The sequence below is a fragment of the Lampetra planeri genome, chromosome 34 (genome assembly GCF_965212315.1).
Source record: "Lampetra planeri chromosome 34, kcLamPlan1.2.h2, whole genome shotgun sequence".
NCBI lineage: Eukaryota > Metazoa > Chordata > Hyperoartia > Petromyzontiformes > Petromyzontidae > Lampetra > Lampetra planeri.
The window spans coordinates 2536685-2553716 of NC_136140.1; the positions used below are offsets into that span (position 1 = coordinate 2536685).

Sequence of the window (17032 nt, forward strand, 5' to 3'; positions counted from 1 at the left end):
TTATGTGTGGCAGTTTCTGCTGTGATTAAGTCCTCCATTATTTCTGGGTAGAGATGAATTTGACAATTAGGTTCACACATGATATTTCCCCATGACTGACGTTAGTGATGTATGCCGAGATTACATTCAGAACATAATGGTCAACATATCTGTTCATCTCAAAGTATGCTGCAATAGTAGTCACATTCGGAAGGCAGGCACATTATTTCGTTAAGCATAGCATGCAGCATTCTGGTGAATCTCAAGATGTAGAAATCACGTACCACCTATCCCAAAATATTCCAATTTTGACCTCGTACAATTTTCTCCCGGCCAATTTAAATAAGATGCCATTTTTATTTGCGATGTATTATATTGTTACATTTCAAGTAAATACTATTTACTGTAACAAACCTTTACGTATACGAACACTCTCTTTTACAACACAGTACTCTCCATGTTAGCACAATATCTGAATGTCAGCTTAGCCCAGGCTTACAGATAACAATTACTCGCATGGCGAGAGGTCTTATGCCACCCAGTTAACCGTTATATTTCCCTCAAGGGTGCACATTTCACTGTGGCACATTGTATGCTTGAATGATGAGAGCCTCCTGGGTTTTTCTGGCCAAAAAATCCAATGGAATTTTAGAATGTTTTCTGTGCTGTATAGAGATGAGAGTCAGCAATTGTAGCAATTGAACGCCCCCCCCCACACACGCCCCGTATAAAAGTTGTTCGCCTGACTCACTCGCAGTGATCTCCTTAAACAGAAATTTCTGCCGAGCATGAAGCTCTGCCTACGTTCCAGCTGACAGACTTATCGCCGATGTACTTCATGAGTGGATTATATATATATACGTCCCGAAAATGAGTGGCACTCGAAAGTAATTTAGGACACTGCATTTTAAAATGTGTACACATGACATTATTATGAGTAATTTCTCACATCTCTGTGAACGTATTATACTATTTGCGGTATATATAATTCCAGAAGCAATTTTTCCTATGTTATTGAAATCCACAAACAGAATCTATGTTTACTATTTAAAGAATAAATAATCAAATGTATTTCATTACTATGCACTCAGCAAGGAGGAAGCGGTAACGCTGCGATCAATGTACTGCGCTGATGAACCCGGTGACCCGAGTTTGATTCCAGGCCACGGCGAACATGAGCGGCGAGTGATATCCCTGACCAGGCTTTCCCCCCCCACCCCCTCCAACAAACTTCACCAACCTGTACTGACCACCACGGTGAAGTGAGTTCACGACAACGTCGACGACTGACGAAGCGTGGGAGGGGGCGGGGGGAAGCGTTGTTCAGGAATTGAGCTAAGAAAGGGCAATGTAAATTATTCTTTTAATACGCTCGCAAAAAAACTGTACTCGCGAATGAAGACGCGGCGTGTGCAATTCTCTCGAACAGAGGTCGCTATAAGTTGATTGCTTGGCCCAAAATAATAAATATGCAAGGGTCTATGGAGTGGTTGTTTTGCAGGTGCCTCCTGTTGGGGACGTGGGGCTCCTCTTAATCCCCACTCCAGTCCGCACCGGCAGCAGCAGAAGTGCGTGCCGCATTTTATGAGCCTTGCTCAGTCTCTCTGGGCTTCTGCACTCAACTGTCGCCCTGCGTAGTCGTATTCAGAACCACATAAGCCTTTGCACAAAACGTTGAAAGTCGTAACATATATGTACAACCATTTATGTATATTATGCAGCATGCGTTGTACATACATGTGTAATAGAAGAAATCTCACACATGCTATGATTTGCAGTAACTTGTGAATGTAGACATACAGTAAAACCTTGGATTGCGAGCATAATTCGTTCTGGAAACGTATATCAAAGCACTCTTATATCAGTTGTGATCACGTGACGCTCGGCAGACAAAGCGTACACACGTACTACTCGTATTGCAAGACTCGTTTATCAAATTATTACTTATTTTTAAAATTTGCTCGTCTTGCAAAACACTCGCAGACCAAGTTACTCGCAATCCAAGGTTTTACTGTAACTTTAAGTAGGCTTTGAGGCTCCTGAGATCTGTTTCAAGGACTTTTCCAGTGTCCTCTGTTGTCCGGGCTTGGGTTGCCAGCACAATGTCCTCCACGTACGTGCGTGAGTTTGCGGGAGGATGTCGCCGGTGTTGAGACTGAAGAGCGCTAGGGTAAGAAGAAATCCCTGCGGGAGTGCGCTGTTCAATCTCCGTGGGCTGTTGGAAACTTCACGAAGGTGTGATGTGAACCGTCGCTCGTTCAGAGATTCTACGACAAGTCTGATTGTCGGGTGGCGAGGCATAGCTGTCGCAAGCTGCAGCAGGTGACCCTTCCGTCGTACCGCATCGCGTGCCCAGGAGAGTTCGATCAACGCTGCTGCTGCTGCTGCTTTGAGCTGCCGTTTGAAGCCCTCCCTCAATGTGGCTCATTAAAGCGAGCGCTTGATTGCGGTAATTTCCCGCCGGTTCTGAACCCGGCTTGTTCCTTGGGGACTATATCCTCAAGCCTAGGCTTCGGCCTTTGAGTCGCTCCGACAGCTTGTAGCGGACGCTGAGCAGGGAAATCGTGCGGAAGTTTTCAGCATCCGATGCATCCTTGCCGGGTTCAAGAAGGACTGTGATCTCCACCACTCTCCACTCCTGTGGTGCCACGACCGAGGAGTGGATGTTGGCGAGGATAGTGGCCGGACATTTCCTCGCTCGCTCGCGGTCCCAGGTTCTTGATTAATTTCGGGCACATGCCATCGAGGGTCTACGGCTTTCCCGGATTTCATCTGGGCAACACCAGCCGTCTGTCTACTTCCCCCGTTTGAGACAACGGCTGGAGGAAGCGGAGGTTTACTGGCAGCGTTCGAGTGTGCGGTGGAGTTTTTTGTTGTTGCAAACTTGGTGCATCATTGGTAGCGACGGGGGCCACCCGGCGTTCACATTTCTAACGGCCTTGGGAAGTGCCGATTTGACTATTGCTTATCAGGCCGGGACAAGCTCTGTCGGGCATTCAGCTACTGATTCAATGACATTCTTTGTGCTTCCGCATGTAGCAGGGAAGACCACAGAGCAGGCAATCATTTACTCACCAAGGTTGTTATAGTTCAGTGTCCCAACCAATGCGCCACCACTCCCCACATGTACACATTGCAAGCTATAAACAAGCCAATCTAGATGTGAAGTTTTCGTGACTGCAGGGATCCATAATCTTTGGTTCTTTCGGTAAAGTCACGTAGGTATAAAATAAAATAAATGACGACGTTTCGGGCGCAACACAAGCGTCCGTCATCAGGTGGGACAACCACAGCAAGAAACAATTGCTGAAGTGGGCGAAAGGGCTGCCGTGACGAGAGGCTATATCGGTAAGAGAGGGGGGAGGAGCAAGGGAAGAGAGATAGAGAGGGGGTGAGGGTAGCGCTGCGAGAGCGTTTAACATTATCTATGCAAGTGGTATAAACGCATGTCAAACAAATCACCCTCCAGCTATTATCTTTTGATTATCGAATGGTGGGTATTGAAACCAGTTCACGCATTCACGTGGCAGGAAAAACGAAATATCTTGCTTGAAAATCAAACACTCCAGCAAACGTTATACTGAAGAAATTGTCACTTAATACCTTGGCCAAGTGATATGTCATTGTTAAGATATTCAGGGCATTGCTTCGTTATGACTTAATTTTATCCAACCTGCCTCGGGATATGGTAATGAATTGCGGTGGACTTTTGAATGGGTTTCAGAGGCAGTGTGAGGACCTTATGGCCCGGAGCACTGAATTCTGATGGTTTACTCCACCACTTCATCACATTGGCCATAGGGCTGAATATGAAACAACATTGTCGTGCAACTCTCTTGGGTTGTACGCTAAGGCTGGAGGAGAAAAAAAATCAGTTTTCTTGACGCTAAGCCAACAAGGACAGCTGCTTACTCTGGGAGGTCATAGTTTGTTAGATGGAGATGGATTGCATCGCATGGTATGTATTTGTTTGTAAGCAATTTCTCGATAAGACAGGGAAACCTTTGCTCTATTATGCACACAACAAGGGCATTTGTTGGGTTGGTGGTTTTCAACTCTAGTCCTTGGGGAATATTTATTCGTGCATCTTCATGGTATAGTATGCACATTTGAAAATACTGTCTATATATCTCAAAGTTCAAACCAAGTGTCTCTATGAAACCGTGCTCATTTCCATTGGCGGGCCAGAGCCAGTGTTAGAAATTCCGAATGTCTTCATTAGTGCCCAGTCTCTCTGTATGACAAACACTGTTGACTACCCATAAAATGGTACTTGTTTTACCAATCCCAGAGCGATGATGGGCTAGAGGACTGCTGAGTCCATTACCAACCTACTGTTTATTGGCCAAGCGCTTTGCCACCTTTACAACAGGCAGGGTGTAACATACACATAAACAATAAACCACTCTTTGACATTCCTAAATTACTTTTCTTTGGTCAGTGTATATTGGGTTTCAAATGTCAATGTATAAAGTAAATTTGCAGTGGAATTGCAACAGACTCATTTTCCTCCTCCCACATTCACCCTCTCTCTCTCTCTCTCGCTCTTTAGCATCCCTTTACAATCCATACTTAACATCGTCCCTTGGTTTATCACTCATCTCCGCAAACTAATTTGTATTCCGAAACAGAAACCCCATTCATATTATCAATTCACATAATGTCCATGGAATGTGCAGGTGTGCAATGTGTAATAAGGTACGATTGTATTTTGAATAGCTTGCACCGAATTTATGTTTTTTAAACGTTTTATATATATGAAATTTCCATCACGCAAAACTTACGCAATGATACTTTTGTTTACCTTTTTGTCATCGTTATATAAAACAGATGACCTTAAGCTTGAAAAAATGAAGCTAGATATGTCTCGCAGACATTTTTAAAAAGTTGGATCAGCATACTTGCGTCCTTCAAAATGATGCGGTCAAACTATAATTAATTTTTGTCTCCGTTGAATTCTTGGCTCAGTAAAACACCTACATGTAACGGTAAAAAAATAGCCTCATTCATGCAAATGTGACAGAGGCCCTAAAATATCCACAATAAGACTACATTAATTTAAGCCAATTGCTCATTTTTTTATTAATTGTAGAAATTAATCTTTGTGAAGCTGTGAAATATGAGTAGGAATCATGCCCGTATAAGAGGTGCATACTTCATTACTCTAAAACTGATCAGTCTTTTTTGAAAGACTTCTAGGAAAGATTGAAAACCACATATTTTTGTCACTGAAAAGTGAGAGACCAGACAGAATTTGTTAAATTAATGCAGTCGTAGCAGGATAATGTTAGGACTCCACGTTCAAGAATAAACCATTTGTCTAACAAAATAGGTTCTAGCTTTCGAATCTGTGGTAACATCACTGTAGAGCTCAGCCTTTTGTTTGCTGTTGTATGAAGGTCAGTCCACAACTCTACTGAACAACATTTTAAAGGTTTATGCACATGCATTTGCACTTTAGAACTGTTCTTGTGAATATATAATGAAGTGATCCAACTTCATGATGAATAACGGCAATCTGAAGTGAACTTCGCATAATTGTGTTTAAATTTGTATCTTATTCTTAAAACTTTTTTCGAGTACACGATTATTGTTTTAAATTGCTTCTAATTATACGCACTGTGAGCTGATTGTATAGTAGGATACATGAATGTGACATTTTTTTCACCTTTTATAAATAGTCAAAGCCTCCATCATATGGTGCTGAAAGATACTAAATGAGTACCATCGCATGGATTAAGATAACAGGTAATGGCGTCATTGGAACCTCATTTGCCAGTAAAAATATGATAATTGTTTTTTTACCCTTCTATCTGGCAACAAAACTGACACCTTTTTACAAGGAGTCATGTTTGCATAGACCACAATACCTGCAGTCATAATGCAAACAAAAAACATAACTCTGATGATGTGCACTGTCCTTGAAGTTGATTGGTCCACACCCGAGACAGCTTTCCTTAGAGCCTAGTGCGCCTTTTGGCGTCATCTGGTCCAACCCATGTGAGAGGGAGCTTTGGAGAGCTCCTGTCAAGGGTATTTGGCCTACTCTTCCATGGTGTATGAAAAAATAATAGTTTTTACCCTCTCTGGCAATAAAACAGGTGTTAAGATGTTCAAACACGAAATAGAAACCTTTTTTTGCAAGGAATCATGTCTGCGTTAACCAAACGTACTTGAGAACATGCAAACAAACATGCTCTGACAATATATGGCATTGTCCAGTGTTAGACCAGGGAACGCCAAAAGGCCAGTAGCACAAAGACAATTCACTACCATGGCATTTATAGATCGGGGTGAGCATCTTCAAAATGGGACCTTTTTGTCAATATCAAAGTATGAAAAAATAAGAATAGGCCAAACGTCTTGGAAGAGATGGCCGTACCCACACATCAACCCACCACACAAGACCTCTAATTTGATTGACTGCAATGTAGGGGACATTTAAAGGTTTTGCCCATTGTTTTAACGAAACAAGCGGCTTTTGGCTTGCCAATTCGGTGTGTAATGTCAAACAAAATCTGATTAATGTTATATCGTGTCGTTCATGCAAATAGCATCTTGCAATGGCTGAGATGCTGTACGGAGACAAGCTGAAAGGCGTTTAGGCCATGAGCCAGTGGCAATAATTGCTCTGCAGTTCTTTATTTATTAAGATGTTTATTTGGTGCCGACACTTTAGCAGCATCTCTATGAGAACAATAATATACAATTACGGCGCGTGGCTGACAGGTAACGAACACGTATTGGTTATATTACAGATGTACATCAATTAATTGTTTTATGTTTCATGCAAATGGAGTTAGAGACGGTGTTTGTGGAAATCTTAGTGTAGTATTGCGTGCAGAGCCTATATTTCTCATTAAATGCTTGGGTTATTGGGTTGAAGTTATTATGCGCAAATTATTTATTGACACACATATTGAAGATGGTATTGCATGGGACTTTCATCTAAATATTTGCCGAATATTTTGTGGAAAATAATGCAAACCTACATGTGAAATAGAAGTCAATATCAAGAATGTATTTTCAATTTCTTTCAAAATAGAGTAATTCGTTTACACGACTTCAATTTGATGTTCTTTTCTGCTTCTCGTTTGTACATATGTGCCGTGCATCATCAAAAATGGCTTCTTAGAATTTGCAAGGCAATTGGTGGAAAATTGCTTTAGTCGGTTTGTTTTTTTAAAAGAAGTTGTATTCTCGATGCCTTTGTGTTCTGATACCTAGGAAATTGTTTTCAGCTGAAAGAAAAAAAATATTTGCACGACTTCCATGTAAAATGTCGGTCCTTTCCCAGAGATGAATACGTTTTTTCACTCTTGCGTCCAAGGTTGTAACAACAACAACCCCCCTTTGGCAATTTTATGAAATGTCGCGTCCCAATTAAGGATTTTTACGTGGATTTTTTTCTGTGTTTTCTTGTTTTCACCATCTTGTTTTTATTTTCCTGTTACATCCTTTCCAGAGATTGTTGCTCCTTCTATTCACCTAAATATATCATGAGCATATACTTTGCATTAATAAAAGCACACCTTGGATTTTACACGTGTGATTTAATGCACGTTCCATGCGCCTTAGGAATAAATATTAATTGATGAGTCTATTCATGATTATACCCCTACGTGCGATTGATAATATAATAATCTCAAAGTGGTTTTCCTCCCAGTTTATTTCGACGATTCTCTTGCAAGTGTGTAACGATGTGAAGCAGAGCAGTGCACCACCTCGTGTGTCAGGGGTGGCTGCAGAATGCTTTATTCAGAAATGAAATATCCTTGTCCTTTGCATGGTGGGAGTGACACTTTCCCCACACACTCTCATACAACATTGCTTGCCACGTGAGAGTAAACCCAATATGTTGTTTTTTTATTCTCCGAGCTAGAATAAAATCAAATTGAGTGCAATTCTAAATTTTACGTGGTGGAGTTTGTGTGTGTGCCGGTTTTGGGTACCTGGCCTAGCACAGGCGCTGTGGTGACGTCACCGTCACTTTGTGGTGAATGGCGGCTGTGTTGGATTGGTATTGGGTAGCCAGGCTGAGACCATTAACTTGCTACGCCTGAGAACCCAGTTTTTATCAAGGGAGACTGAAACCTAAAATTGAACATAAGATGTGAGCGGAGCTGGTTTCCAGCACTCTGATCTATGAGCCACCTGGTCCTCTCTTAAAGGAGATGCAGCATAGCAACATCATTTGGTTTCACTTTTACATTTTATATCAACAAGGACTGGGAGTTAAAACAGCAGTCGAATGACAACAGGGATGCGCGTTTTGTCGTATCTAAACCAACAAGGGACAAACACCGTAGAGTTTGGTTTTAGTATGAAAGTTGCACACTGCCGTGGGGTAATGGTTAGTGCAACTGGACTTGCAATCCAGAGGTTACCGGTTAGATTCCTCGGCACGGAAGTTGAAACAATCGTGCTCGCTACTTAAACCCCCGCGCCTCTGTCCACCCAGCGGCAATACTTGGGTGCAGCACAGTTAGTTGATCGGCCGGTCACGTGTGGTAGGTTAAAGGGTGGGTACTCTCAACTCTTCCAGAACTATTTAACCAGCGGGGAGGAGTAGACCAATACCCTCTGTAGAGCTCCCTCTCGTGAAGACATTGGCTGCACTGTTTCCGTTTTACATTTGCCTGTTAAATTCGAGGTGATGTGTGGCTATGGGTGATCTCTGCATGCAAATGTGAATGATCCCTGGTCTCTGTTTGATGACTAGATGTGTATAAATCCACGATTATTTCCCTAAAGACCTTCCAAAAGGGTCAAAGCAATCTTTGACCAGGCCACATTTTTTCACCCCTTGCCCGGATAACTCCGTTAAACAGATTTAAGTGCAATATATTAAATGTTTAAGCTCTCATGAAAGATTCGGACAATGCATCTTGTGAAGCGCGGTGGACGTTTGCTTCAGTAATGGCTCATTGATCCAGCTGTTATGTTTGCTTGTAAGTGATTACGGACACCTGACCTGATTAAGAGTTGTTGTGTGGCCTGCAACTGTGCGCCGCTCAGTGAGACTAATGATGCTTTGCTCGAATCTCTTGTCTCTTATATCATTAGTTGTTGTGTGAAAGGACAAGTTAAGGTCAAGGTGTCCACCTGATCTGATGAGCATTGAGCAGTGCTTACTATTGTGCATGAAGCAGCACATTTTTTCCACGTTTTACTTTTAAAATTTCCGTCTCAAAATTATATCCCGATTGTACGATGGCATAACTTCACGAGATGAAGTCAATTTGGATTTAGCGAGCAGCGTACCACCTTGTATGAGAAACATATCCCGGACAATGTCACCCCTCTTCCATGGGCCGCTTAACAACATCAATAATAGGGCTGTAAACATACACGCACCAATAATTATATCATCAGTGAATCCTATAATACCCTCATAATCCTATAATTGTGCAAGTGGTGTGTAACAACTCCCATAATCCAGGAGAGTGCTAATCTTGTCATCTGCAATTTTGCCGGACTCCACCAATAACATGCAAATAAAGTTCAGATTAATGGAGGTGCGTTGGTAATTCCTCCTAAAATCCGCAGCTCACCGCAAATTCTCATCCAAATTTTTTTAATAGGTTTTTTGCGGTCAGACGCAGATTACAGCGTGCATTGAGAAGTGTTCCTCACATCACCGCAGATCATTGGAATTCTACTCGACTTACATATTTAATGCTGCCCAGATCATTGCACACGTTTCAGAGTGCAGAATTAACGGGAGTGGCCAATCAAGTGAAGGAAAGAGAGAGGAAGCAATTCCTTAACTAACTAAAGTAACTTTGTATTTTACAAGGTAAGGCCCACTGAGCTATACAGCTTTTTCAGAAGCGACCTGGCCACAAATGGTCGCCCAACGAAGTGGCTTATCATGTGGACATTTATAGCAGCCAGATAATCTAAACGCACGTTGATTCTAAACGTGGAGGGAAATACCGGAGGACCCCGAGAAAAATCTATTTGACCACGGGCAGAGAGACACGCAAACTCCAAATATAGAGGCGTCAGGGTCGGGATCGAACCCACGAGCTCCTGCATACCAGGCGAGGTGGAAGAAGAAGATTTTGAGAAACCTGAGAGGCTTCAAAGCAGAGGGAGGGGAGCAGGAGATGGATCGCGTGGAGTATTCTTATAGCGGGAGTTTGGCGCTCCGTAGGGGAACTGAGATGGAGACATGCATTTAGACAGAGGAGAACTGTCTGCACAACTTAAAAAGGGTAACGGTAGAATACTTGATAAACGTAATTCGTTTGTAATATAACTGTCATTAGTTTGGAATGTGTCTGTAAGCAAATATATTTTTTTAGTTAAATGACACCACATTTCACTCTGGTATATTGCACATTGAGTGCACAGTTTCTTGCAGTGTGTGTTCCATTACTGCTCCGCAAAGACGCAAACTAAAGAATGAGAAAGGATAAAAATCCTTGTGAAGCGTGTGTTTAAACTTCAAAACCTGTCGGGAGTTTCTATAATGCAGTTGAAATGACACACAAAGGTGCGTTGAGTATCTGCACTTATGCAAACGGTGCTGGCTAATGTCTTAATAAAGCAACGTTAACAACCAGACCGGCCCAACACCATCGCATCTGTTTGAAGCACATAAGAACATAATTTTCATAATTTAAAGTCCATTTTTCGATTTAAAGCTTTCGTGACTGCAGGGATTCATCTTCTTGGTTTTTTCGGTAAAGTCACGTAGAAGGGAAGTAATAAAATAATAAAAATAATTAAAGTCCATTGTCAATCCACCGCTGAATGTAGGCCTCTCCATGCTGTGTCAGGAGTGATGTATGTTCGACCATACCACGGTGGTCAGCACAGGTTTGAAGCTTTCGTGACTGCAAGGATTGATATTCTTAAGTTTTCGGTAAAGTCACGTAGGTAAAAAATAGAAATAAAATAAAATAATAATAAATGAAAATAACTAAATTTAATAACGACGTTTCGGAGGCAACACAAGTCTCCGTCTTCAGGTGGGACCGTCACAACCAAATTTACTGTATCAACCTCAGAATACTAATTAACTTCTCAAATAAAATGCATTCATTCAGCATAAGTCTCTTAAACATAAAACAGAAGTGCAATTTATTATAATACAATGTATTATAATATTTTAAGATAAATATATTAATTTCATGCTCGCATATCATTCATATCACTACATGTACATGTTAGTAAATTGCAAGATTGCACGGCACAGGCTGTGAACATTGGGTTATCCATTGAAGAGTCTAACATTTGCTCATTACTATATAGATTGAGGATAGGAATGCTGCTGTGACCTTAGTAAGATCATATCTTTGAGAAACTTGATGTAAGATACGGTGCGTGTCAAGTTTCCACTGCCACTATGAAGTCTCAGCCAGATAATGGTCATGTCCTGGCGATTTCCCACTCTGAAGCATTCGATATAGAGCCGTTAATAGGTGAGATGGGAACTACTTTTTTTTAATCAGGTTGTCTCTGCGTGATTTTTATATTTTTAATTAAAATGATAATAAAATGAATATATATATTTTAAACTGACTTTTGGTGAATTGCAACTGGGGCCAAAACTTATCGGCCACGTGCATATGAACAGTCTAGTTGCTTGAAATCGCACTGAGAGGCTGAATGAAGAAACGGACGCAATTCGTATACACTCCACATTGACAATAACGACAGAAACATTACGACCAGTGACCATTTTCTCTCCAACGTCCGTTAGTCGCGGCTCCGGACGTCGAAACTCGCGGCGGCTTTCTCGTCCCGCAATGGGTGGGGGGTTCCTTCGGGAGAAATAAAAAAAAATCAAAGTGCACTCACGTGATGTGGCATTGTTTCAGCGTTCACCCTGACCGGGATGAACGGGAGCGCTCGGGGAGAGAGAGAGAGAGAGAAAAAAAATGACGAGATTTCTGGGAAACAATTGTGCGCAAGTAAACGCGTAGCCTCGGGAAGGAGGGCATTCGACCCTGACACACGCCAAGTGCTTTGCTTATTGCCAGAGGGTGCCACATTGTCTCCCATTGAGCCATCGTATGGAAATATTTGATCCCGTCCATTCATCATCAGTGTGCCGATGGTGACTTGCTTTGTAGCGGCTTCACTCCGAGGCAGCACTTTAGAACAGCGTACTGACTTCTTACTCTGACAAGCAAACACAGCAGAGAGCACTATAATTGTTATGTAATTTAGTGACTGCTGCAAATTCTAAATGTACCCCAAAGCAATACTGTGAGGGAAGATTTATACCACTGGACTATTGCAATCAGTCATATCGGTTGGACATCCTGCGTATTAGTCTTCACAGGCACTGCATACAATGCAAATATTGTTTTTATGAGAATGGATAGCTATAATAAGATTGTAACCGTATGATCACCGTATTTTATCAAGTATTAATATATCTCGTGTTACGAGACACGACACCGTGGATGTTCACACGTCGAGGCACCAAAAAATACACACAAATCGTTAACGAATTGAAATTGCACATCTTAATGATCAATTTCACTTTGTTGATCAATTGATTGCATAACGTCATGTGAAAGGAGCTTATTATCATTAATTTATTTTATTTGGTGGCCAGTGGGTTTTTTTTGGGGTGTACAATTTTTTTTTTGTACGGTATTTTAATAGACAGCACCGTTATCAGTGCGGCTATTTGGCATCGTCGATCTAAATCACCAGAAAAGGGGTGGTGGGAGGGGAAGATTCAGAAGTTCTCCCCAATATGCCTTAATCTGCACCTAAGCTGAGGATATTTAGAATATTTAGACCATTATGAACAGGCAATCCAGGGGGATCACATCTCTTAATCTGTTGTTGCTTCCATCCAGTCAGCCAGGAATAACATTGGCACAGGTCAATTAACCCTCGTAAATGGGGTAAAACATTATTGCTATCAAAAATCCCTCAGGGTGTGTGCAAGGCATGCATTGACCTTTACATTTATATTATACTGAGGTCACCTGGAGCCAAATATCGTAGGTTTGAGATGGATGTTAATTCTGTATCTACTACTTATTATGATGACATACATGTATTAGGCATTAGTAAAAATATATACATGGCAGGGTGTCCATAAAGATTTCATCAATGATTTTTCATCATGGTCATCACCATTAGCCATGATCAATATACTGCTGGACAGGGGCCTCCCCTAAGCCATCACCTGCTCATATGGTCCTGTGATGTAACAGTTCATCTCGTACCTGCACGTGAGCTGGTATCATGGCGCTATCTCCATCCTTTGTATCCCCTCGACTCCGTTTTCTCCTTCGACTGCTACTCCATCGTAAATCTCCACCATCGGCAAACATCCATTCTAGAGACCTGTCCCTCCCAAGCCCACTTTTCGGAACAGTGAATATGGTATCTCTAACCTTGTGTGGTTGTTCTCTAACACTGGTCAACAAAAAAATAAACATTTTTTTCTGGCCTGGACTTTTGCAGCTGTTTTAGACTAATTTCAGGGTGCTGATTCCAAATCTGATCTCAGATTTGCTCTATCACATAATTTTTATGCTATCGGCATACCCCATTTTCATTGATTGTACCCGAAATTAACTCTGTCACTTATGATTGCAAGTTGTTGCGAGTCAGTGACTGCTTTAGTGTTAAAATATGGTGCTGTATTTTTAGGATAGTGTGTTTATAATATCATTTTATGTAGATATCCACATTTATTTAATATTTTTCTTCTGCAGTTTTTATTGTAAATGCAATATGTGATATCTCAAAAACCTGATGTGATAGACACACTATCCTTAAAATACAGCACCATATTTTAACACTAAAGCAGTCACTGACTCGCAACAACTTGCAATCATAAGTGACAGAGTTAATTTCGGGTAAAATCAATGAAAATGGGGTATGCCGATAGCATAAAAATGATGTGATAGAGCAAATCTGAGATCAGATTTGGAATCAGCACCCTGAAATTAGTCTAAAACAGCTGCAAAAGTCCAGGCCAGAATTTTTTTTTTGTTGACCAGTCTTAGAGAACAACCACCAAAATTACCTTAAAACCGTTGGAATACCTTATGCCAGAAAAAGTGTGTTGACCAATGTAATCAATGCATTCCTCTTTCTGCCCGTTAGTGTTGTCCTCAATTCCAAAACATACACCTCTCTATGCTATCATGTGCACAGTTTTAGAAGAAAGCACTGCTCCTGGTTGCACATGTTAAAATTAATCATCGTAATTTACAGGCATTTTTCAATACACTGCTGGATGAAGAGCTCCCTGCGCATTGCAATTGATTGAGTGTGTTTGATCATACTTCACCGTGCTGGCCACTGTTGGTTAGTGAAAGATGGCCCAGGACCGGTTCAGTTATCTCTTGCCATTCACCTTAGCCATGGTGGGGAATCAAACCCACATCACCAGGTTGACAGTGCAGGGTACGGTACACCGCACGAGTGCCCTTGCTCCAATAACATTGCACCTGACAGAGCAACAGTGTGTGACATCGTAGTAGTGTTACGTCCCGTTATTATTATTACAGAATTTTAATTCCAGTTTTTTTTTTTAGTAATTTCTTGGCTGTCATCGTTGCGAGAATGCATCCTGATGCATTTATAAAAAAAATCAGATCACAGGTCATGTTTATTATAATCACAACATTCGTGTACCGAGGCTCACAGTGACGAGTTACGAATTACTCCCACACCTGCATAGAATAAGTGGCATTTCCATCTTAAAAGCATTAATCCCCAGCAGAAAGTGATTGAATGTGAAAGGAATAATTTTATATCTCCCCCCCCCACCCCTTCCTCCCACCACCACCTCCTCCTGCCCCCATTTTTTATTTACAATATTGAAGTTTTGATTGCACAACAACAAGGATTTATCTCCGCTCAATGTTGGACGACGTTGCCATTAATGAGAGTTGATATACATTTTAAAATTAAAATAATCATATTTCGTAATTGAAATTATTGTAACGGCAGTTTCTGTGGTAGCTAGATAGAATAGCAGTCGTTGCTTTTTATTTTAGGCCAATTAAGACAAATCCTACATTTAAAAGATGCCAAAAAGTGAATTGCAATAATAAATGATAAAAATACAAACTAGCAAGCCATTATATTGAGGGAGCCTCTGTTGTATTATACATGCATGCTTCCACCACCCACACACGTGAATTACTTCACACACTCACACCAATGTGTCTGGGTTCCAATTAGATTATTCGAATGTTTCAACTTTCTCAAAGTATTTTTTTTCGAAATCTGCCCAATTACTACACAGATCTCGATCAGCAATTATTGGTTTAAGGGTTTCATAATAAAAAAACAATTATTGTTATTGTATGGACTGACAGATTAGATGAAAATAGTATTTTCCACACATTGGAATAGGTAACCCATCGGCTCAACGCATGTGTGTGTGTATATATATTCCCAATTTTTTTACGATGTGGTAACCTGCCTAAAGTTATTGCCAGTTGAATTTTAATGTATGCCGGGCATGGTTGCATTCCATGCCTGCCATTCAGTGACTCAAAGGTGAGGTTGGTGAATCACATAAAGATCGCGGATGAGGCACCCACGCCAAAAGGATGAGCAAGATATCACTCTTATTTCTGCGTAGATTTTCACCATTATGCTGAGTGTCTATTTCATGTCTTTTGTGGTTTGTACCTCGTGGTTAATTTGTTTCCGGCGTAACGTCTGACATTTTGCTTCGTATCCCTGAACAACACGCGTACAAGTCGATGACACATCAGATGGGGTATCATTACGATGGAGTACACCGGCTTGGTCTCTGACATAGACGTGTGGCGTTTGAGGGCTCCCACCCCCACCCAGTGGCGGCTCCTGCAAAATCTCTCAGGGGGGGCAAATGTCTGGATGATTGATAAGGATAAGGTCCACCCATGCAATGGATAAATTAACAGCTTAAGCATGTAAAGGCAACTTTACTTCTTTAATATTAATGAAAAATAAAGTGACTCTTGCAATACATCTTGTTTGTTTCTATGCTCACTATTAATACAATCCACTCAAGTTTCTTTTATTAAAGATTCCACTAGGTGGCGACAAATTATATTGTTGGATGAAACGTGCTTACGTATGATGACGTAAGCACGTTAGTACGAGCCCTCCCGGAAGCCATAGAGAATGCATTGCAGCGCCCGCCCTTCGAAAAAAAACATCTTTGAATGTAAGTCTATGGGGCCACTCGGGGCGATTCTCAGCCGGAGTGAAATCGCCCAAAAGAGGCGGTACTCCACAGAACGTGACATGACGCTGATTGGACTATATCCAGAGGCACAGTGACGGCTAGCGTGACTCTGTGGTTGAATGACATTGGTGGTGCGTCGCCCAATCGCCCTAATGAAGAAACCGCCCCTGCCCCCCCCCATTAATTCCTCCTAACTTATTTCCTCCCAACTTGTAATCACAAGAAGGTGGGAATGGTCCAAACAACTCAGGCAGGGTTCCTATTAAGAACGTGTCTCGAATATGTTTTAGGCTTTACTGGATAAACAAAGCAGTTGGGTTTTCATGCAATATCCCGAGCAGTGGACACGGATCCAACTGTGCATGTCGCAAATATGATCATTAATTAAAGTGATTATCAATCTAATTACATCATGGTACATTTTCTCATCTTCAAGAAACAACTGCCACACACAGCGCTAAATTCATCTTTTATTTTGGCGATGCACACGCACATGCATTTTTTTTCTTCTGCAAATGTATATGCAAGCGAACATTCTCCAAGACAAGAATTGTTCCCATTTTCTTCAAAATTCCAGGGCGTCCCAATTGTGTTCCTGGCGTCATGCCATGAGACAAAGTATCCAATCGAATCTGTTAGAGCGCGGTGCAACCCTTCGTATCGAGAATGGCTCCAGCCAGAGGAGATGGCAGAGCTACTTCTGAGACCCCTTCAAGTGGCCTTTGGTCCGCACAGTAGAGGGTAGCACCTTCCCACCCACTGCTGTATGTGAGAGTAATAATCATTGCGTGAAAATCAAACTGATGTGTTTAATCCTGAGAGCTAGAATTTTGCCAATTTAAGTGCGTGAACAAATTGAACGTGATGGGCTTTTGT

General features: G+C 41.5%; 1 protein-coding gene across 1 annotated transcript in view; it reads left to right on the top strand.

The window, feature by feature from the left end:
- LOC144729950 (metabotropic glutamate receptor 8-like) overlaps positions 1-17032 on the top strand; it is a 248734-nt gene that overhangs the window by 195431 nt on the left and 36271 nt on the right. The gene's annotated exons all lie outside the window — the stretch shown is intronic.